We start from the raw sequence: 23400 nt of genomic DNA, 5'->3' as shown, positions 1-23400 counted from the left end.
CAGCATTGTAGTCATCCTTACCCATCAGAATTACACTTTATTCTATATCAATTATTCTTGGGATGTGAGCAACACTAACAAGGATACCTGTGTGACTACTTCTCGTTGCCTTGATAACCTCTCATTTTGGCACAGGTTGGAAATTGGGGCAACCACCAAATGCCCTTGATAGGTGGCATCAAGACTGGAAAATTTAAACTTATGAAGAAATGAAGGCCAGGTGAGGTGGAAGTACTAGATCCATTTCTCTAAGGGACATTATAGTTGTTATAGGGGATTCTATAATTAGGGGGACAGATAGTATCCTTTGCAAGCCGGATCGGGAGTCTCGCATGGTTTGTTGCCTGCCCAGTGCCAGGGTGCGGGACATCTCCGACTGGCTTGAAAGGATATTGGAGCGGGAGAGGGAGGATCCAGTTGTTGTGGTCCATGTTGGGACTAACAACATAGGCAAAGCTGGGGTGGAGGACCTGTTTGGGGATTATCAAGCACTAGGAAGGAAATTGAAGTACATGTCCTCAAGGGTCATAATCTCTGGATTACTGCCCGAGCCACATGCCAAATGGTGTAGGGATAAGAAAATTAGGGAAGTAATGTGTGTAGGCAGATTTAAACTTGAGGCAGACTGGGAACGCAACAAAAAGGAAGGATAACTTAGGACATCTTATGCCTTCCAATATCTCTATGGATAAGAAAGATAGCATTAAGGCACTTTACCTGAATGCTCGTAGCATTCGTAACAAAGCAGATGAACTAATGGCAGATCATCGTGAATGATTATGATGTGGTAGGCATCACAGAGATATGGTTGCAGGCGGGTCAGGACTGGCAGTTAAACATCCAAGGATTTTCAATTTATCGAAAAGACAGGGAGGTGGGCAGAGGGGGCGGGGTTGCCTTGTTAGTTAAGAACTAAATTAAATCTATGGCACTGAATGACATAGCGTCGGATGATGTGGAGTCTGTGTGGGTGGAATTGAGGAACCACAAAGGCAAAAAAAACATAATGGGAGTTATGTACAGACCTCTTATCAGTGGTCAGGACCAGGGGCGCAACATGTTAATAGAAATAGAGAAGGCATGTCAGAAAGGCAAGGTCATGGTGATCATGGGAGACTTAAATATGCAAGAGGACTGGGTAAATAATGTTGCCAGTGGATCCAAAGAAAGGGAATTCATGGAATGCTTACAGGATGGCTTTTTGGAACAGCTTGTCATGGAGCCCACAAGGGAGCAGGCTATTCTGGACCTAGTGCTATGTAATGAACCAGACTTTATAAAAAATCTTAAAGGGAACACTTAGGAAGCAGCGATTATAATATGGTAGCGTTCAGTCTGCAGTTTGAAAGAGAGAAGGCAAAATCGGATGTAATGGTGTTACAGTTAAATAAAGGTAATTATGAGGGCATGAGAGAGGAACTGACGAAAATAGACTGGAAGCAGAGCCGAGCAGGGAAGACATTAGAGCAAAAATGGCAGGAGTTTGTGGGTAAAATTGAGGACACTACAGAGGTTCATCCCCAAGAAGAGAAAGATTATCTGGGGAGGGATTAGACAGCCATGGCTGACAAAGGAAGTCAGGAAATCTATCAAAGAGAAAGAGAGATCCTATAAAGTGGCCAAGAGCACTGGGAAATCAGAAGATTGGAAAGGCTACAAAAACAAACAGAGGATAACAAAGAGAGAAATAAGGAATGAGAGATCAAATATGAAGGTAGGCTAGCCAGTAATATTAGAATTGATAGTAAAAGTTTCTTTCAATACATAAGAAACAAATGACAGGCAAGAGTAGATATTGGGCCACTTCAAACTGATGCTGGAAGCCTAGTGATGGGAGATAAGGAAATAGCAGGAGAACTTAATAAGTACTTTGCATCAGTCTTCACAGTAGAAGACATGAGTAATATCCCAACAATTAAAGGAAGTCAGGGGGCTGAGTTGAGTATGGTTGCCATCACAAAAGAGAAAGTGCTAGAAAAGCTAAAAGGTCTTAAAATTGACAAATCTCCTGGCCCCTATGGGCTACATCCTAGAGGTGACAAGTAGGTTAGACCAGGGAAACCCAGTGGATGTGGTTTATCTAGACTTCCAAAAGGCCTTTAATAAGGTGCCACATAGGAGGCTGCTGAGCAAGGTGAGGGCCCATAGTGTTTGAGGTGAGCTACTGGTATGGATTGAGGATTGGCTATCTGACAGAAAGCAGAGAGTTGGGATAAAAGGTTCTTTTTCACAGGGTTCAGTGTTGGGGCCGCAGCTGTTCACGTTATATATTAATGTTCTGGATGAAGGGACTGGGGGCATTCTAGCGAAGTTTGCCGATGATACAAAGTTAGGTGGACAGGCAGGTAGTACTGAGGAAGTGGGGAGGCTGCAGAAGGATCTAGACAGTTTGGGAGAGTGGTCCAGGAAATGGTTGATGGAATTCAATGTGAGCAAATGCGAGGTCTTGTATTCTTTTTTCCAAAGTGCAAGCATAGACTACTTTCTAAACAGTGAGAAAATTCATAAAACCAAAGTACAAAGGGATCTGGGAGTGCTAGTCGAGGATTCTCTAAAGGTAAACATGCAGGTTGAGTCCGTGATTAAGAAAGCGTATGCAATGTTGTCATTTATCTCAAGAGGGTTGGAATATAAAAGCACCATTGTGCTACTGAGACTTTATAAAGCTCTGGTTAGGCCCGATTTGGAGTACTGTGTCCAGTTTTGGTCCCCACACCTCAGGAAGGACATACTGGCACTGGAGCGTGTCCAGTGGAGATTCACATGGATGATCCTTGGAATCTTTGAGGAGAAAGTGAGGTCTGCAGATGCTGGAGATCAGAGATGGAAATGTGTTGCTGGAAAAGCGCAGCAGGTCAGGCAGCATCTAGGGAACAGGAGAATCGACGTTTCGGGCATTAGCCCTTCTTGTTTCCTGAAGAAGGGCTAATGCCCGAAACGTCGATTCTCCTGTTCCGTAGATGCTGCCTGACCTGCTGCGCTTTTCCAGCAACACATTTCCATCTCTGATCCTTGGAATGGTAGGTCTAACATACGAGGAACGGCTGAGGATCCTGGGATTGTATTCATTGGAGTTTAGAAGATTGAGGGGAGATCTAATAGAAACTTACAAGATAATACATGGCTTGGAAAGGGTGGACACTAGGAAATTGTTTCCGTTAGGCAAGGAGACTAGGACCCGTGGACACAGCCTTAGAATTAGAGGGGGTCAATTCAGAACAGAAATACAGAGACATTTCTTCAGCCAGAGAGTGGTGGGCCTGTGGAATTCATTGCCACAGAGTGCAGTGGAGGTCGGGACGCTAAATGTCTTCAAGGCAGAGATTGATAAATTCTTGAAGTCACAAGGAATTAAGGGCTACGGGGAGAATGCGGGACAGTGGAGTTGAAATGCCCATCAGCCATGATTGAATGGCGGAGTGGACTCGCTGGGCCGAATGGCCTTACTTCCACTCCTATGTCTTATGGTCTTATTAGTAACCAGTTGAAATTTTATCATAATCCACTATTGTCTGTGGTCATTTACCAAGCGCAAAGACAAACTATCAATTTAACCAAATTCAATAACCCAGCTGGCTATAGTAGGCTCTGACGGAATCCTCGAGGTAAAAACAATGACTGCAGATGCTGGAAACCAGATTCTGGATTAGTGGTGCTGAAGAGCACAGCAGTTCAGGCAGCATCCAAGGAGCTTCGAAATCGACGTTTCTGGCAAAAGCCCTTCATCAGGAATAAAGGGCCTTTATCCTTGGATGCTGCCTGAACTGCTGTGCTCTTCCAGCACCACTAATCCAGAATCTGACGGAATCCTGTTTGGATCTCTAGCCTGGCACTATTAATTTAATTAAAACAGTTAAGTAAACCTGAATTACAGCTCTTTTTAAAATCGACAACTATCATGTTTACCATGTCATGTCTATCCTTGTGAAGTACACAGAGTTAAACCCAAAACTGATAATAAATATAAAGCATTACATTTCCATGACAGATGCCATCCAATGTTAGGAGACCCGTAATGTAGCCATTCCCAGCTGCCATTGATTCTAAACTGTATTCGGGCATTGGGAAATACACATCAGTAAACAAACATAATTTTGCCTCAGATTATTCTTCTCTCCCTGTACAATCAGACAACTTGCTGTTCACCTGATCCATGGGTTAAGTTAGAAACTCACTAAGTCCCAAGTATTTGTATGCACCAAGCTTGGTTCTATCAGGATGCAATTCAAGCATTGAAGCACATTCAGTCTTGGGTATAAGTTTATTGATCTAAACGTATCTTTAAATATTGTTTTGTAAAATCACACAAAAATGATATTATCCAGCTATAGACGGAACTAAAAAGTGCTGTGTCTGCATCCGTCACTTGATAGACTTTCAACTTGAAAAAGATTTTCCTGAGTATTTGTGGAAGTGTGAACCATTAATGATGCAGTGACACAGCTGAGTATTTGGGATCTCAGTGAACAGCACAAACAACATGGTACCTGCTTCAGCTGAGAGATTTCAGGGATGGCAAATAAACACATTGGAACTGAGAAGACAGGTGAATTAAACAGGTGAAGTCAATATCAAATTAAATAAGAAGAGAGAAATAAAGAAAGGGGATGAAGATTTAATTAAGAGAAAATAAAAAGAAACTAAATGCTAAAGTATGAAAATATCCACCGCTCCTCCATTCAAAACCTATGTTATGAGATTGCACATTTATAAAGATTAGGTTTGGATATCAGTAACCAGGACATCATGCTTGATCTTGAGAGGAGCTTCTGATCATATATTCAGACCATCAGTGAAATGCTTTTTTTCCACCTCTTTGATACAGGATGGAGTCAGATGATATTAACACATCTGTTGCTGAAATCTTCATTCTTGCTTTTGTTACTTCTAGATTTGACTTCCAATGCTCCTCCGGTTGGTCTTACATTTTCCACCTTCAATAAACTGAAGTTCATCAAACCCTTTGGTAAAACCCTAACTCTGATCACTCCTTTCTCACATCACCCCTATGCTTGAATGGTGATACTGATCTCAATATGGCAATAGCTCAATGTCAATGTTCTAAAGCTTGCTTTCACAACCTCCAACTGGTTCACCCCACCCTCTCTGTGAAACCATCTCCAACTCTACGACCAGCACTCCTCCAATGTTGGCATCTTGCACCATCCTCAATTTTACTGTTTACCTCTGGTAGATATACCTTCTGTAACTTCCTAGGCAGTTAGCTCTGAACTTCCATTCCTAAAGTTCTTTATCTCCCTCTCCTCTGTGAAACACTTCCTAAAACAAATCTCTTTGGATTTTTGATTATCTGTTCTAACACCTTAGAGTCAAAGCATCATGTGGAATATAAACTGACCCTTCAGTCCAACCTGTCCATGCCAACCAAGTTTCCCAAACTAAACTAGTCCCATTTGTTTGCATTTGGCCCTTACACCTCTAACCTTTTCTCATTCATGTACCTATCCAAATGACTTTTAAATGCTGTAACTGTACCTGCATCTAACAACTTCCTCTAGCAGTTCACTCCACATTTTAACCACATTCTGTGTGAAAACATTGTCCCTCGGCTCCCTTTTAAATCTTTCTCCTCTCAACTTAAACTTATGCCCTTCAGTTTTGCACTCCCAAGCCCTGGGAAAAAAAGCTTTGCTATTCTATTCACCTTATCTACTTACAAAGCTGTTGCCGGGGTTGGAGGATTTGGGCTATAGGGAGAGGCTGAACAGGCTGGGGCTGTTTTCCCTGGAGCGTCGGAGGCTGAGGGGTGACCTTATAGAGGTTTACAAAATTATGAGGGGCGTGGATAGGATAAATAGACAAAGTCTTTTTCGTGTGGTGGGGGAGTCCAGAACTAGGGCATAGGTTTAGGATGAGAAGGGAAAGATATAAAAGGGAACTAAGGGGCAACTTTTTCACGCAGAGGGTGGTACCTGTATGGAATGAGCTGCCGGAGGATGTGGTGGAGGCTGGTACAATTGCAACATTTAAAAGGCATTTGGATGTGTATATGAATAGGAATGGGTTTGGAGGGATATGAGCCAGGTGCTGGCAGGTGGGACTAGATTGGGTTGGGATATCTGGTCAGCATGGACAAGTTGGACCGAAGGATCTGTTTCCGTGCTGCACGCCTCTATGACTCTATGTCCCTCATGATTTTATAAACCTTCAAAAGGTGACCCCTCCACCTCCTATGCTCCAATGAAAAAGTCTCAGCTTATCCAGCCTCTCGTTATGACTCAAACCCTCCAGTCCTGGCAACATCTTTTCTGCACTCTCCCCAATTTAATAATATTCTCCATGTTAAGAGACAAAATTTGTCTGATAATGTTCCTATGAAGTATTTCAAGACACTTTATTATGTTAAAAGTGTCATGCAAATGGAAGTTGTTGTTGTTTGCCATTCATTAACTCAGAGACGAAACAAAACTACAGATGCTGGATCCAAGGTAGACAAGCAGGAGGCTGGAAGAACACAGCAAGCTAGGTGGTAACAGGAGATGGAGAAGTCAATGCTTCGGGTATAACCCTTCTTACATTAACTCTTACCATATCATAAAAAGGCTGCTTATATCAGTCTCAAGTCTTAACCTTCTGTGGCAAATACCCTGTACCTAAAAATAATAGGAAGGCAAACATTGGATACTGGTTTTGCAAAGCTGCAGTGAACAGTGAACTGGTGTAGTTCAGAAAGCAACTTTTGGATGTTTACATTTCTTCACATATCCGCTCCCCTCCTGAAATTATTGTACCCTTTAGCCATAACTAACAGGAAAGATTATTTGCCTTGCCATTATGTTGATAGCGAATTCTGACACAATATTTTCATTTCATCTTCCACAAAAACATAATTATTTTTCAAAACATGTACTCATACACCAATAGGGAAAATATTTCAAATATTAATAGCAGTCAATCTGAATTTTTAAACAAATTTCTTCAGGCATCTGAATATTTCTGAAATATTCAATGAGAATGTAATATTGTTTCTTTTCATGAACCTGAATTATTCAAAAGTGCTAGAAAGAAAGCTGAATAAGATCTTCAAATTATATAGTTAGCCTTATTTATTTATTATGCATCGAAATCATTTTCTATCTCAATAACTTACAGGCTATTTTCTTGATGCAAAGATATGTTTTCACATTTGTAAAGTGCATTTCCTTTACATTCATGTACTTAGCACTGAAAATGTAAATCGACAATTGAAAACCTTAGCACTTTAGAACGAATGACACAGCAACTCTCATAAAATAACACGTCAGACAAAATGTACAATTCCTCCTTTATACTCCTATAATGCCTTCTCATCTAGAAGTCTACTCTTTGCTTTTCTGATTTGAAATTTACATTTACTATTATCTATGTTTTTGACTATTAAAGAAAATTCTAAATTAATACCAATTGGTGTGAAGTTTGAAACTATATGCTGTAATGCAGCTTGGGCACTGACATGAAATGTACAATCTGTTTAGGAGCAGGAGTTGACGACATGCCCACCCAGCTGGCTCTGCCATTTAAATAGATCATGGCTGATCATCTACCTTAATGCCACTTTCCCCTATGATCCCCAGATCTGATGAGGTCATTGTTCTCCAGAAATCTATTGATTTCTATTTTGGACGTGTTCAATAATTGAAGCTTTGCAGCCCTGTGGGGTAGAGAATTACAAAGATTCACCACCCTTAGGGCAATGAAATTCCACCTCGTCCCAGTCTTAAATGACCTGCCTTTATTCTGAGAATGTGTCTCCTGGTTCTAGGCTCGCAATCCAGTGGAAATCGCCAGTTCATATCTGCCCCGTCACACTCTTAACACCATAATCCTCAATCCAGATTAAATTTTAACCCAAGAGCATTGTGGCACATTTTAAAAATTATATTTAGTCTTCGTATTGAAAGCTTGTGAAATGCTTGTGTTCTGATCTGGTCTGTGTGAACCAGCTCATAAGATCAAAGAAACAGAAGCAGGAACAGGCATTAGCCTCTTGGGCTTGTTCTGCTGTTCAATAAAATCAGGGCTGATCTGATTGTGGCCTCAATTCCACTCTCCTGTTTGTTGCCCCAGAAGCTTTAATTCCCAAGGCAATCAGGAATTTATCTAACTCAGTCTTGAATATTCTGGATGACCCAACCTCTATGCTTTCTGTGGGAGAGAATTCCAAAGGCTAACCACTTTCCGAAAGACAAAAAAATCTGCATTCTTAAATGCGAGACCCCTTAGTGTGAAACTGTGCCTGTAGTACCAGAATCTTCTATGAGGAGAAATATCTCTACCTTGTCAAAATCCTCAGAATTGTTCATCTTTTGAAAGATCACCTTTCTTTGCTCTGACTCAATGGGGTAGTGCATTGGAAGTATAGCTCTGCTTTCCCTGGAGTCAAAAGATAAAGGTTGTACAAAGTAGCCACAGTCCCCCAATTTACCTCATTTTCAGACCCAGGTTGATAGAAAGCATGGACCAGTGGTCTGTCCTGAACATAATCCTGATTCCCTTACTGATTGAAATTTGACTACCTCAGTCTTGCATACACTTAACAAACCAATCTTGATAGCCTTATGCACTAAAAAAAACTTTGCACCCCTCTGACAGAAGAGATGTCTCCTCATCTCTGTCTTAAATGTGTGATCCATATCCTCAGACTCTGCCTTTGCATCCAACTTTCTCACAAGGGGAAGTGACTGCATCTACCCGGTCAAATTCTCAATGAATCTTGTATGTTTCAATAAGCTCACCTCTTATTCATCTAAATGCCAGTGGAACAATTCCAATCAACTTAAGCTCTCATCAAAAGTCAGTCCCTCCAATCTCTTACCCCTTCCTATAGTCATTCTTCCTCACTGGGGCATGTCTTTGCTGTGAGACATAAATATTTTCTTAAATATCCGCCACTGTTCCTCAACTCTCTTTGCTGCTAAACTCCTTTCCCAGTCCACTCCAGCCAGCTTTGCCCTCATTCCCAAGTAATTACCCTTATTTAAGCTGAGTTCAATTCTTTCTGATCCAGGTTTCTCCCTCTTAAACTGAATGTTAAATTCTACCATGTTATGGTCATTGTTTCCGAGTGGATGTTTTACTTTAACACCATTTATTAAACCTACCTCATCACCAGATCCAAAATAACCTGATCCCTGGCTGGTTCCACAACATATTGTTCTGGGAAAATCTCTTGAATACCATCTATGATTGTTTTTTCCCTCAGCTAATCTGACGACCCCAATACACATCAAGATTAAAGTCACCTACCAACATACTGCCTATGTTCCATGCCCATGTTATCTCCAGATTTATTATCTGTTCCAACATACAGCTACTGTTAGGGGGCCTCCAGACTATTCCTACCAGTGTCTTCTTTCCCGTTTTTTAAATTCTTCCCTCTATCCAAATGTATTCTACATCTTCTGATTTCAAGATCATTTCTGACTATGATGCTTACTCTATCCTGTATCAGCAATGTGGCCCCACTACCCTTTCCTTCCTGCGTGACCTGAATATTTCATTCCCAACTTCTCATGTAACCATGTCTGTGCAATGGCTATAAGATTGTAACTGTTAACCTGTATTTTTGCCTTTAATTCATCTATTTTGTGCTGAATATGGTGAGCATTTAAGTAAAGAACCATTAAATTCATCTTTTTTATCACTCCCTCCCCTCCTTTAACCCTATTTATTGCTGTTTTTCAACATTTTTCAATGAATACTCTGTCCCTACCTCTCTGACTCTAGATATCACTATGTTTTATAAGACTACATTTCCCCTCTGCCAAATCCTCCTCACCTCTATTTAGTTAAAAGCTCTCTCTACAGTCCCTAATTATTCAATTTACTAGGAGACTGATGATTGAAATGAAGTTTATGCCACCAGAAGAGGTCCCTTCTACACTAGTAATGATGCCAGTTCCCCATGAGCTTAAACCCATTCTGCCACATTAGACAGTGACATATGGAGGTAACTCCTTGATTATATTTACCCTATGCCAGTTTGCCTGTGGCTTGGGTAGTAATACAGAGATTATTGCTTTGGAGGTTCAATTTGTTCCTAACTGTTCACAGACCTTCAGCAAAAATATTGCTGGTATGTGGAAAATGACTGCAGGATCCCTGCTTACCTGCTCCAGCCTAAGGAGATGTCATTAACATTGACACCAGGCAGGCAACACGGCCTGTGGGACTCCCAATCATGACTGTAGAGAACAGCAGTGATTCTCCTAATTATACTTTACCCTACCATAACTACATTACTGTTTCCTCCCCCAACTTGAATGGCTCCCTGTACCAAGGTGTGTGGCCAATTTGCTCATTCTCCCAGTAGTCCCCACTCCCATCTGCAGTTTTCAAGAACGTCATGACTACTCGACAATCCTAGAGGTTGAGGCTTCTCAATTTTAACCCTCACATCCTCATATCTGCCTCAACTGCAGTCACACACCCTTTGTACATGGATTATAGTAAGGCATTTGATAAGGTTCCCCATGGTAGGCTCATGCGGAAAGTCAGGAGGCATGGGATGTGGGAAATTTGGCCAGTTGGATAGAGAACTGGTTAACCAGTTGAAGTCAGAGAGTGGTGGTAAATGGTAAATATTCAGCCTGGAGCCCAGTTACAAGTGGAGTTCCGCAGGGATCAGTTCTGGGTCCTCTGCTGTTTGTAATGTTTATTAATGACTTGGAAGAGGGAGTCGAAGGGTGGGTCAGTAAATTTGCAGACGATACGAAGATTGGTGGAGTTGTGGATAGTGAGGAGGGCTGTTGTCGGCTGCAAAGGGACTTAGATATGATGCAGAGCTGGGCTGAGGAGTGGCAGATGCAGTTCAACCCTGTCAAGTGTGAAGTTGTCCATTTCGGAAGGATAAATAAGAATGCGGAATACAGGGTTAATGGTAGGGTTCTTAGTAAGGTGGAGGAGCAGAGGGATCTTGGGGTCTATGTTCATAGCTCTTTGAAAGTTGCCACTCAGGTGGATAGATCTTGTAAGAAGGCCTATGGTATATTAGCGTTCATTGGCTAGGTTGAGAGTTCTCGGCCTTTTCTCGTTGGAACGGCGAAGGATGAGGGGTGACTTGATAGAGGTTTATAAGATGATCAGAGGAATAGGTAGAGTAGACAGTCAGAAACTTTTTCCCCGGGCACAACCGAGTGTTACAAGGGGACATAAATTTACGGTGAAGGGTGGAAGGTATAGGGGAGATGTCAGGGGTGGGTTCTTTACCCAGAGAGTGGTGGGGGCATGGAATGCGCTGCCTGTGGGAGTGGCAGAGTCAGAATCATTGGTGACCTTTAAGCGGCAATTGGATAGGTACATGGATAGGTGCTTAAGCTAGGGCAAATGGTTGGCACAACATCGTGGGCCGAAGGGCCTGTCTCTGTGCTGTATTGTTCTATGTTCTACGTTCTATGTTCTTGTTCCTGATCACAGAAAAATTGTACATTTCTTAATCTGTGACCATCCTCTGGAACAAAGTGTCCAGGTAATTTGCCCCTTCCCTGATGTAGTGTAACATCCACAGCTCAGATTACAGCTTCTTAACTCGGATCTGAAGTTCCTCAAACTGCAAATCCTTACTGTAGATGTGTTCACTCTGGATGTCCAGCTGCTTCCACATCACTCATCCTACCACCATTATCATGTTTGATTGAATTTATAAGTGAATTACTCTCGATTCCTTACTCTTTACACTTCACTATACTGATGCACTATTCTTATTAACTAAAGAGAAAAATAAAATCACCAACATCAATCTAATACTTAAGCAGCTAATTTTAGGAAAAGGAGGAATTAAAACACTGGAGACCTAATTCCTGTATCGTTGGACATCGGAGTGGATCTGGGAAAATTAACAAACAGTGAAATTCACAACTGATCTTGGAGGAACTGTTGGGCGAAATGCACAGCACAGAATCAGATAAGTTAATCATTGTTTTAAGTGTGGCCTACAGAGAATCTGCAGTAGTGCGTTGAGTGGGTTCTTTCTTGATTAAATGTTTTTGGAGATGTGTCTCTTGATTAAACTTAAAATATAAGCCATAACTATTAATTTAACCTGGGGCAGCGTTTGTAGAGGAATAAGACAGTGTTAATTGGGCTGTTTTCCCTGGAGCATCGGAGGCTGAGGGGTGACCTTATAGAGGTTTACAAAATCATCAGGGGCATGGATAGAGTAAATAGGCAAAGTCTTTTCCCTGGGGTGGGGGAGTCCAGAACTAGAGGGCATAGGTTTAGGGTGAGAGGGGAAAGATATAAAAGAGAGCTACGGGGCAACTTTTTCACCAGAGGATGATACGTGTATGGAATGAGCTGCCAGAGGAAGTGGTGGAGACTGGTACAATTGCAACATTTAAGAAGCTTTTGGATGGGTAAATGATTAGGAAGGGTCTGGAGGGATATGGGCTGGGTGCTGGCAGGTGGGACTAGATTGGGTTGGGATATCTGGTCGGCATGGACGGGTTGGACCAAAAGGTCTGTTTCCATGCTGTACATCTCTATGACTCTAAACATAAACTAAAAACCTCACTTTTAAATTAAAGACTGGAAATATTCACCAATCCTCCTCACCAATCAGCTTCTTTCCCGGAACTTAGAGCTCATTGGTCTGTGATACCACTCCATCATTGGTTTCTCTACAGGTTGCCTTCTCGATTCATATCTTTTCATTTCTCTCACTTACCTCTGGAGAGTTTACTTATAGTCATGGAGTCATACAGCACGGAAACAGACCCAAAGGTCCAATCAATCCATGCCAAACATAATCCCAAACTAAACGAATCCCACCTGCCTGTTCCTGGCCCATATCCCTCCACATTTTTCCTATTCATGTATCTATCCAAATGTATTTTAAACATTGCAACTGTACCTGTATCCATGACTTCCTCTGGAAGTTCATTCCACATGCGCACCACCTTGTGTGTTAGAAATTTGCTCCTCATACCTTTTTAAATCTTTCTTATCTCACCTTAAAAATATGCCCCCAGTCTTGAAATCCTCCATTAGAGGGAAAAGGCAATGACAAATTATTCAATCTATACCCCTCATTATTTTATAAAACTCTATATGGCCGCTTCTCAACCTCCTACACTCCGTGAAAACAGTCGTGGTCTATCCAACCTTTCTTTAAAACTCACACCTTCCGTACCCGGTAATATCCTGGTAAATCTCTTCTGAACACTCTCCAGTTTAATGATATCCTTCCCTATGACTGGCAGACCAGAACTGGACACAGTTTCTTCTTGTAGTAAACCCACATTAAAGCACCTCTACCCCCTTGTACTGAACATCCACTTTGAATCAAATTTCCTACAAGGGACAGTAACTCGTTTAGCTTTTGTCACACGTTGCTGCAGTCCCACACTGACCGTGCTCCTTACTAACTGTGTGGTGAATGACTTCTCTTTCTTATAAAGATCTGTTCAGAGAATCTATTTAGCTACACTAATCATACTTCATTTTGACAAAGGAATCGTGCTTTTTGAATTCTTTCAGCCCAAATTAAGTAGTTATCTTCTTTGACTAAACTATTTAACTTACTTGAAGATTACTGTCCCATTCTGATGTTAACTCTAAAAAACTGAACTTGGGAAAGGATGCACCAATTGAATTTCCAACGGTAGTTGGTAACTCACATGCCCTTTGTCTCATTCTGCAGTCCCATACTGACTATACAGCTGAATAGTCAGTTGAACTTTGGTGGGAGGGAGGCATCAACTTTTAGAAATGATAATTCACAACAAAATGAGTAGCAATTTGGGAAAATGCATGTTAGTTAAGGGAAGCTGATACAGATTTTTATAATGGTCTACAGTAACCCTCTAAACAGCAGCCCACCAAAACCCAATCCCCCCACCCGATCCCTGTCTCCCTACATTTCCCATAGCTAATCCAACTGGCCTGCACTTCCCTTGATGCTATGGGTAATTTAGTTTAGCTAATCCACCTAAGCTAACATCTTTGGACTGTGAGAGAAAAATCAGAGCATCAAGAAGAAACCCATGCAGACATGGGGAGAACGTGCAAACTCCACATAGACTGTTGGCTAAGGCTGGAATAAAAACCAGATCCCTGGTGCTGTGAGGCAGCAGAGCTAACCACAGAGCCACCTTACCATCCCATGTTTATTAACTTGTTTGAGTTTTTGGGGAAAGTAACTGTTACAACTATAGAATTTATAAAATTATGTTTTGAGACTTCCTCTTTAATTTACAGCAAAGTGATGGGTTTATGTGTCCTGCTCTGCCCAGCAAGAAGTCTGAGTGCAACAGGGACAAGAAGGCTCAAAATTGAATGACTTGTTGAAGAGATACCAGATATTTAGACCAGAGAATAGTGGCAAGTGTGTTTGCGTTGACTGTGTGTATGCTCCAAGTTTCACAGGGAGATATTGTCATCTTTTGTAAATAGTTATACTTGAAAGCGCATATTTAATTCCAAGGCTAGAATAAAGTTGAAGGTCTAGGGAATAGCTAATTGGTATTTATTGCTGGATACAAGGCTTATGTGATTCACATTGACTTTGGGAAGAATCCATACCAATCCACTCTACTATTAGCTTTCCAACAATTTTCTCAGCTGTCACTGAGCCTCACACATCCACATGACTCTGTTAGAATCTGTGAGAAAGAGAAAGCAGGAAATGCAGGCAGCTCTTCCTATAGCCGAAGCAAAAGGTGGTAGGTGTTTGTGCACAGATTGAAAAGGTGGAAGTTATGAGGATCTAATGGAAGCTGGACGAATAACTTAAATTACCAGCTGCAAAAGAAAGCAACTGTTAGGACCTGAGAATACCTTTGGAGGAACTCAGAGAATAAATTATCCATTTAAGGCACAGCATAAACATGGCGTGGAAATGTCAGGCCTTTTCAAATTGAAATGGGGAAACATTTCTGGAGTTTATCTGTCCACTAAATAGCGTTTAGTCAATGGTGCTTTTAAATTACAATGAGCGGTTAGGGTCTAGAATGTGATGCCTGAGAGTTTAATTCAAGCAATGTCCATGATGCCTCTCAGTCAGTAACTGAAGCCGAAAACGCTGGCAGGAGAAAGGTCTGGTGAGTTTCTCTTGCAGAGACAGTGCGGGCATAACGGGCCGAATGTCCTCCCTCTGTGCTGTAACCATTCTATGATTCTAATCCAGCTAGCGGCACAATTGTGGAAAAGTTCCTCTCTCGCTGGTTGGGTAAAATCCATGTGTCAGTTCAATTTCCAATTTCCGAACTTAGAGTAAAATGTTAACTAAACACAGAGGAAACCTGGAGTGTGGGATCACTCAATCTCGGGCAGGCGGCCTCAAGGATTCAGGGACAAACCTCTGGATTGTCGTTTTCCAACAAGCCGTTTGCCAGGCCATTCAGTGCTGGTGAAGCGTCGCTTACATAACCCCCCTCCCGGCCACATCAGAATGACTGACTTCTCCACAAGGCGCCATCGAACTCACAATATCTTCCAAGATCCCGTGTGAGGGAGCCGGGCTGAGCACAGAAATGTAACCCCCCCACCTATCCTGATCATGTTGATGGAACATCAGGTTCGGTTAGGATTGATACAAACTTCACTGAGGGTGAAGAACGTTTTGGTTCAGAAACAATCGGAAGGAATGCTAATTAGAAGCAGCAAGCCATTCAAAGAAGCGGCACTCCATCGAGGGTTAAAAAGGGTCATTCCCTGCCACTGTTATCAGGAGTTGGTTTTAAAAGGAGCTGGCTCTTTTTCGCCGGCTCGTGTGTCTGGGAATTGTTGCAAGTCCCATCACTGAAGGAAATTTCCCTCACTCATAGCACGCAGTAGCTTTTCCATCTTTAACCAAAGTTAACACACGAAGCGCAGCCAAAACGTAAAGCGGGCTGAGATTTTTTTTGTCATTCATTTATTAAGGGATGTCAACATAACGTTAAAGAATATCAGGTTAACTGGTACCGCCACCAATGAACAGCGTGGCTGAGTTTTACAAACTGTAACAACACGATGATTACATATGCTAAATACATTGGATGGAGAACCCCGAATTTGGGTATCATTCAGAAACACACTCTGGCACCTACCCGTCATTTCACGATGTTCAGTCCCACATTGTTAAGACATCAGGCTAACCGGACACACAGCAGCCGACTGCTCCTTAACTTTGTTGTCTGTTGGGAATGTTGAACACACGGTAAAACTGAGCAAAAATCGGTAGTTCCTGAATCCATCTGGCATGCAGCCCCCTGGGTGATGGGAGGTTTTAGTTTTGCAACAGTACACTACTCCATCGGGTGCGGGGGATTCTGGTCGGATTCAATCTGCCTTTTTTTCTCCCCGTCTATATTCTGAACAGGCAGCGTTCCGCTGAGAATACTGTTTGGCGTTATAAATGAACAGAGATATCAAAATAACATTACAGCCTCTATGAATGCCGTTTCCTTCAGCACCAGCCTCGATCACCCAGGCTCTGGGGTTTGTAAACTTGCAAACGAAGTGCAGGCAACACACGGCAGTTCGTCCTTTTAAGATATATATATATATATTACCCAACACATGGGAGGTAAATCTTGTCTCCTAAAACCAATGAGCTGCTCATTGTTAAATCGACTCTTTACAAGTTAGAGTCCCTCTGGCATTCGGGTGTGGTTATGTTCAAATTTCTAACGATTATATAAACCTGCAAGATTACTATATTGTATCGAGGCCTGTGGCTATTAAAAGTTATTTAAATATAATTGAAGTTTTTCATCTATAGATGGTGTTCTTTCTAATTCATTTACAGAAAGATCAGTTCTTTTTTGTATTATCTACATGTAGGTAACATGTTAAAATATGTTTTTTCTCCTAATAGTTTAACCAAAAGATGATGGGTAACAAATGTAGCTGTTTATTACTTAGGTCGCCACCTCAATTATGATTCAAGTTCATAGTATTTAAACATAGTAAAATAAAACCTTACCTGAACCCTCTCGTCACCTGCGAGAAGCGAGTTCCTCAGCTATTACGGGATAAGCCAGCGGTAAGAGGGTGCTCCGCAACAGTGTTATACAGTAACAAATTCTGACAAGTTCATTTTCATCATCACACCACGCCTTTTTTTTAACATGGTAACACCCGGCCTACCTAGCGGCAGATACGCTCATTTCTGTCTAACCGTACCAAGATTCATACTCCGCAATATTCACGTATCCTTCTCAAATTACATTTGCCAATCAACTCTTAAAAATAAGGTATCTTCCACACGTGGCCTCACAAATTAAATAAAAAAAATAGTTTTTTTTCTAAGTTTGTAATTCAATCCTGGACACTCCAGTTTATGACACACAGCGGCAACAAGGTCTCCTTCGCTGTAGGGCGAAACATTGAATCATATTATTGGCACAGCACCATATGATCCAACCGGTAAATCCCTCACTCGGGGAAGGCTCGGCACTCCAGGCTTTGCAGCGCCTGCGCTCATGTTGCACTCTGGGGCTTTGTAGTTCATCGGCCAGCCTCCAGTTTCAGAGGCGAGATGAGAGCGGCTTTTGGGAGTGGAGTTCAGCCTCTCACACCAGGCTCCGAGAGACGCCGCGGGTGCCCCAGTGTGGGATCAAGCGCAATACAGTCTCCAGTCTCCACAGCGGCATCTGAAGGACGGCTGGGGAAGGACAGTGCAAACCCGCAACCAGAAATGCCCCTTTGCAATGCCACTGCTTCTCTGGCTAACCATAAATCGTTTTATTGTGCTAAATCTAAGGTGTATTGTTAAATTGCTTAAGTCTTAAAATAGTTTAATCCGATGTGTTCCATTTGTCTGATCACAAGTTTGCCATTAACAGTTCGTCAATTAAGTTACCATGACGGTCACTGCTACTCATTTCTTCCAGCGAGAATGATCGCACTCACTGAAAGCTAACAGCAGCTGACCGGTTTTATCACAGCGTTCTCCACCAGTCAGTAAATGCCATCCACTGAAAATGAGCTTATCACAGTGGTACGGCTCATCATTGATATGTGAGAAGTCGCATAGGTGTGTCTAACTTTGGAAGCTCTTCTTAACCCCGGCAGACCCACCACAGACTCGCCTCTGAGTGAACGAGCGTTTGTACGATTTTAGGCTGTTTTGAAGATATTGTGCCAGCTGCTAAGAAAACAAGCATGCTTTTACACAATGGATCAGAAAAGATTTACCAGGACGTCACCGGGAATGGAGGGTTTGAGTTATGAGCAAAGGCTGGATAGACTGGGACTTTTTCGCTGGAGAGTAGGAGATTGAAGGGTGACCTTATAGAGGTTTACAAAATCATGCCGGCATGGATAAGGTAAATAGCAAAAGTCTTTTCCCTAGGATGGGAGAGTTCAAAACGAGGTGTCATATTTTTAAGGTGTGAGGAGAAAGTTTTACAAAGGGCATGAGGGGCAATTTGTTTTTACACAAAGCACGATTGGAGTGTGGAATGAGCTGCCAGAGGAAGTGATGGATGCAAGTACTTTTATAACATTGTAAAGACATTTGGATAAGTACGTGAATAGGAATGGTTTAGAGGGATATGAGTTAAATGCATTTCAGTGGAATTGGTGTACTTTGGGAACATGGCTGGTGTGGACTAGTTCGACCAAAGGATCTGCTTCCATGCTGACTCTGAATCTCTGATAATGCTGTGTTGCTGGTGGCAAACAACATAGGCATTCGAGAAAGTGGAATTCCTTTCAGGGTTTCAGCCTGCTCTTGCTCCATTGAACTAATTTCTTCTCATCTTGACTGTATTTTACACCCCCATCCAGTATCTTTCCATTTATATTCATAATTCTTCCGATGCTTTACAAAGGTTTCATGATTTCTAGCTTTCTGGTGCAAGCCACCTCCTTTCCATGTCCAGTCCCCATCAGCATGGTCTCTGTTTTTCCCTGGAAAAGAGGCCTGAACAGTCTCCATTGAATACTCTTGCCTGGCTGACCATGCTCTCCCTTTGAACAATTTCTCCTTTAACTCATCCCATTCCTCCAAGTTAAAGGTATACCAATGGATACCTGTGCTATCAAGATGTGGGGTGTACTGTACCTTTAAGACAGCTAAAAGCAACAGAACTACCTGACAGAACCAAGTGTTCTGAAAAAAAATGTAACATGTGCTCCAGCTACTGGGGTAGCTACAGTAGCTGGTTGCCTGGAAATGACAAAGCAGATCTGAATTACGTCAATCAGTTTAAATTATACCCTGAAAAATACCAAACACCAAACCAGCTTGAATTTAATATATTGACAATCTTAAAAGCCAACGACGCAATCCAATGCGTTGAGAGTATAAGCCCAGCGAAAATTGAACAGTTGAGAGGAGAACTACCAAGCCAGTGACATCTGCATACTGCCCAGAAGAAAAAAGCTCTCTTAAAAGGTACCTTTATTGATCAGTAACCTGTGAAGTAATATCCCCAAGGAAAAGGAAAGAAGATCGAAATACAGAGAAGAACGAAAGCTGCCTGGTTTTGAGATAAGAAATTTTGTTTTTTTTTGTAAATCTTAATCGGGGGATTTTATTGGACTAGTATTGCAGAGGAGAAAGTAAAAGTTAGGTTGAGGAAGGAGTTGTAAACAATTGTTAGTTAATTATTCTCTGTTACACTTTAAGAAATAAAGTTGTTAATTTTTACTTTAAACAGCCCTTGGTCTCTTGAACTTTCACAGATTACTGCACAGGATAACTCTTTTCTGTGTTGCAGGTTTACATTAAGCAGGAAAGTTTACCCCAAGTTGAACACCCTCATGGATACCAGCTCTTCCTGTTCTTTGTGGGGTATGTGAAACATTTCTTCTTTCAGCACTTCTTGGGTCCCCACCCACAACTCTTTCTCTATCAATTATACCATCAGCCCTCCTCATTGCTGTTGTTCGGAATTGGAAAAAGATGATCAGTTTTGCTTGCAATTTCTATCCTTCTCTCACCTGGTCCATGTCTGATTCTTCCCTTCACTTCCCGAACTTCACTGTTTCTATTTCTGGGAATAGGCTGCCCACCAATATCTACTAAAAACCTCCCAGGTCCCACAGTTACCTTGACTACACCTCCACATACCTTGCTTCTTGTGAAGATTGAATTCCATTCTCCTTTCTCCATCTTTGTCATATCTGTTCCGATCAGGTCACCTTCCACCTGACTGCCTCTGAAATAACCTTCTTTTCTCTCAAACAAAGATTTCCACTCAGTGTGGTTGACAGGCCTTTCAGCCATGTGCAATCCATCTCCCACACATCTACCCTTAACTCCCTCTCCTCCTTCCCAGAACAACAATAGGGTTTCCCTTGTCATTATTTTCCTCCTCACTAGTCTCGGCATTCAAAGGGTCACCCAGCAGTATTTCACAGGGATGTTCCCTCCATGATACCCTACTCCACTCTTCCATCCTCGTAATGCTTCCACACTGTAACATGGCAGCTTCCCATGCAATCGAAGGAAGTGCAACACTTGCCCATTCAATTCCTCCCTCCTCACTGTCAAAGGCCTCAAGGCACACCTTCCAGGTGAGGTGGCATTTCACTTGCATTTCTTTAAATCTCATCTGCATTCACTGCTCACAATGCGATATCCTTCACACTGGGAGACTGAACTGACACTAAATTACTATTTTGCAGAACACGCTGCTCCATACGAATGACTCCAACCTCCCAGTTGCTTGCCACTTCAATAAACTATCTTGCTCTCATGCTAACATGGGCCTGCTTTACAGTGTTCTAACAAAGCACAATGCAAACTTGAAGAAGACTTCATTTTCCACTGAGGCACTTTACCAGCTCAAGGTCAGAATATTGAATTAAATAACTTCAGAAACTGACTGCACTGTGCATGTTATCCATGTTTTTCTCACTTTGCCCCAGCAGCTGTGTTGTGTTTGTGTTTTGTTTACTTTGCATTTGTACTGAGGACCAATTCTCTCTCTTTCATGCCTTATATAACCCATTTTATATCTTTTTTTCCCTCTTTCTCTGCTGTAACAACCCCTTTGTCTTTTGCATTATACTGTCTGTTCTGTAGCTTTTCCTCTGCCTGTCAAAAGTATAAAAATGAACCCATCTTCCAACACTTTTCAGTTCTGAAGGACGCAACGTGTTAACTCTGTTTCTCTGTCCACAGATGCTGCCAGACATTCTGAGTTTCTCCAGCGATTTCTGTGTTTTCGAATTTCTTCCTTTTGAGTCACTGAGTATGTATGCAGGTAGGGTTGTGATCTCTTCAACCTTGGGCAGTCCTTTCATTCTGTAGAATTGCTTTATCATGTCAAGCTGCTGTCAGTTGTCAATGGGGAAAATGAATAAGCGGATTTTCTGTAGCAAGAAAATAACCTGTGATTTGGTTCAGGTCACTGCGCACAGCGAATTGACTGATGCTACTGATCTGCCAAATGTCAGTCTGGAATGTCCGGTTTACAGTTTTCTATGTAACTGTTCTTCCCTCAGTGGCTCCTGCTATGAGTAAGCACATTTGACTATGCAGAATACATGACTTATCTAGCTTAAGTAATCAAATGATACAGCATAAGGATAGCACTAGGTTTCTCTGGAATGCCTCCTTATTAAGCTTCAGGGTTACACCACCTTCGGATTTCTAACTCCATCAGCTCTTTCATGATTAACTACTATCAGCACATGATTTAGCTATCCCAGAGTTTCTCAATTATAGCCTGCTTAATCAAATGATAACAGGCATCCATTCTATACTATCCCTCTATTGATATTGTTACACTAATCCCTAAAGTTATACATTAATCACTCATGCCAGAGTCACATATTTTTTTTTCCATGATCATCCCTTGCAGCTGCTGAGAAGACTGCTGGAATTGAAGGTAATTTATTTCTGTTTACTTACACACTGCAACCTCCAGTTCTCACCCACTCTTTCTCTTATGCCTCAACAGTCTGTTGACCCACGAACCAATTATTATTTATAGAGTTCAAGTTGATTGTTAACTTTTAACATCTAATGTGTTCAATCAACAGTGACCAACCCACAGTGTCTGCCAGAATCCCAGCAGCCACATGTCAATGTGAAATAAATAAACTGCTCAGGTCCTCAAGGGCAATTAGCAATAGGCCATAACTGTTGACACAGCCAGCAACACCCCTTATCCTGTGAATGCATTAACTAAAGTTAGTTTACCCTGGTCTATGGACTCAAAAATTGAATACATAAATGTCATTGAATAGTAAGTGGCAGGAGACTGGCAGAAATTGTGTTAATCAAAAGCTAATAGATAGTCAGGAATTATTAAATGTGCAAAACCTTTCTGCTGCTAACGCCTGTTCATTTTGCATGTCTGGCTGCCCTTTGTCTATAGAAGACTGTAACTTTTCCTTAAGGTATTTCCCTGTGGCTTTTATGAGGAGAACATAGAGAAAGGGAACCAAAGCCAGCAAGAAAAGCTGGCAGTTAATCCTTTACTCCAGAGAAAATGTGCACAACAGGAACTTTACAAGATGCCATTTAAACGTGAGCACATTTCATAAGGGACGCCTTCAGCTGTACCATTGGCTCCATCATCCTGGCTCTTATGTCTCTTGTTTAACATCCATCTGATCATTCTTAGCTGGCAGTTGTCTCCATTGCCCAATAACAATTGCTTTAAGTTCAGAAATATGTAATTCCCTTTGGCTTTTCTCCACCAATCGACAATCACCACAATTCTTTTATCAATATAAACAGTCATGTGTTCCTATCTCCATGGGAGACTTTGAACTGTTCCTCAATGACAGCAGCTCTGAGGTGATTGGCTGCTTCATTTGAGCATGAATCTCTTGGGATAGAATGGTTCTTCTGTCAGGGAAGCTGAAGCCTATTCTGTGTGGTGAAGTAAACCCTGACGGCTGTGGCTGATGTGTCCCCTTTATGTATATTTCCGAGAAGATTAACAAGGTTATGCACATGAAATATTGCACTGAGAGGTGGTGAAACTGGAAGCCAACACTTCCTCCTACCGCCTGCTGGACCACAACCACAGAACTTAACATCAAACCATCATCTCCAGGACTGTCACTGACCTCATACTCCCTAGCAATCTCCCCTCCATAACCTCCAATCTTCTACTTCCTTCCTGAGATCCAAAAAAAACAGGACTGACCTGGTGCAGCCATCAGTTCAACCTGCTCTTATCTGACCGAACTAATTTAACCCTGTCATAACACTTTTTTTCTTCTCTTGTTCAGTCTTTTTGCACTTAAATCTTTGATTTTTGGAACACCCTCCATCATGTTAGTAGTTTCAAATTGCCTTACCCTGGCCATCTCCTGTTCAACAGGGCCACCCAGTCTCCGCCCACCCCACCATGACGGTTTGAGGCCTCTCCACTTCCACCTTGAACAGAACCTCAATTAGCTGATTTTCTTTCATGTCCCGAAGTGTTCTCAAACAGAACTGAGTGATTTTCGTCCCTCAAAATCATCATGATTTTTTTAAGCTACTAACCCGTGTAGCCAATTAAA

At 41.9% G+C, this 23400-nt stretch overlaps 1 protein-coding gene and 1 long non-coding RNA gene across 2 annotated transcripts in view; one reads left to right on the top strand and one right to left on the bottom strand.

Annotated features, from left to right (window-relative positions):
- The window catches only part of sgcg (sarcoglycan, gamma), a 661907-nt gene extending 644860 nt beyond the window's left edge, over window positions 1-17047 (bottom strand). Inside the window, exon 1 of the mRNA XM_043691949.1 lies at window positions 16907-17047. The gene's annotated coding sequence lies outside the window, so the exon portion shown is untranslated. The remainder of the gene's footprint in view (window positions 1-16906) is intronic.
- Window positions 17048-19647: 2600 nt separating this feature from the next.
- On the top strand, window positions 19648-21142 carry LOC122550747. The gene is made up of 3 exons (XR_006311934.1): window positions 19648-19723; window positions 20560-20724; window positions 21059-21142. It is a non-coding gene; the product is annotated as an uncharacterized LOC122550747 (long non-coding RNA).
- Window positions 21143-23400: the final 2258 nt, after the last annotated feature.

Source organism: Chiloscyllium plagiosum, chromosome 6 (assembly GCF_004010195.1).
Source record: "Chiloscyllium plagiosum isolate BGI_BamShark_2017 chromosome 6, ASM401019v2, whole genome shotgun sequence".
In the NCBI taxonomy this organism is placed as follows: Eukaryota; Metazoa; Chordata; class Chondrichthyes; order Orectolobiformes; family Hemiscylliidae; genus Chiloscyllium; species Chiloscyllium plagiosum.
The sequence above is the reverse complement of the archived record's forward strand: the minus strand, read 5'-3'. Positions and strand labels throughout refer to the sequence as shown.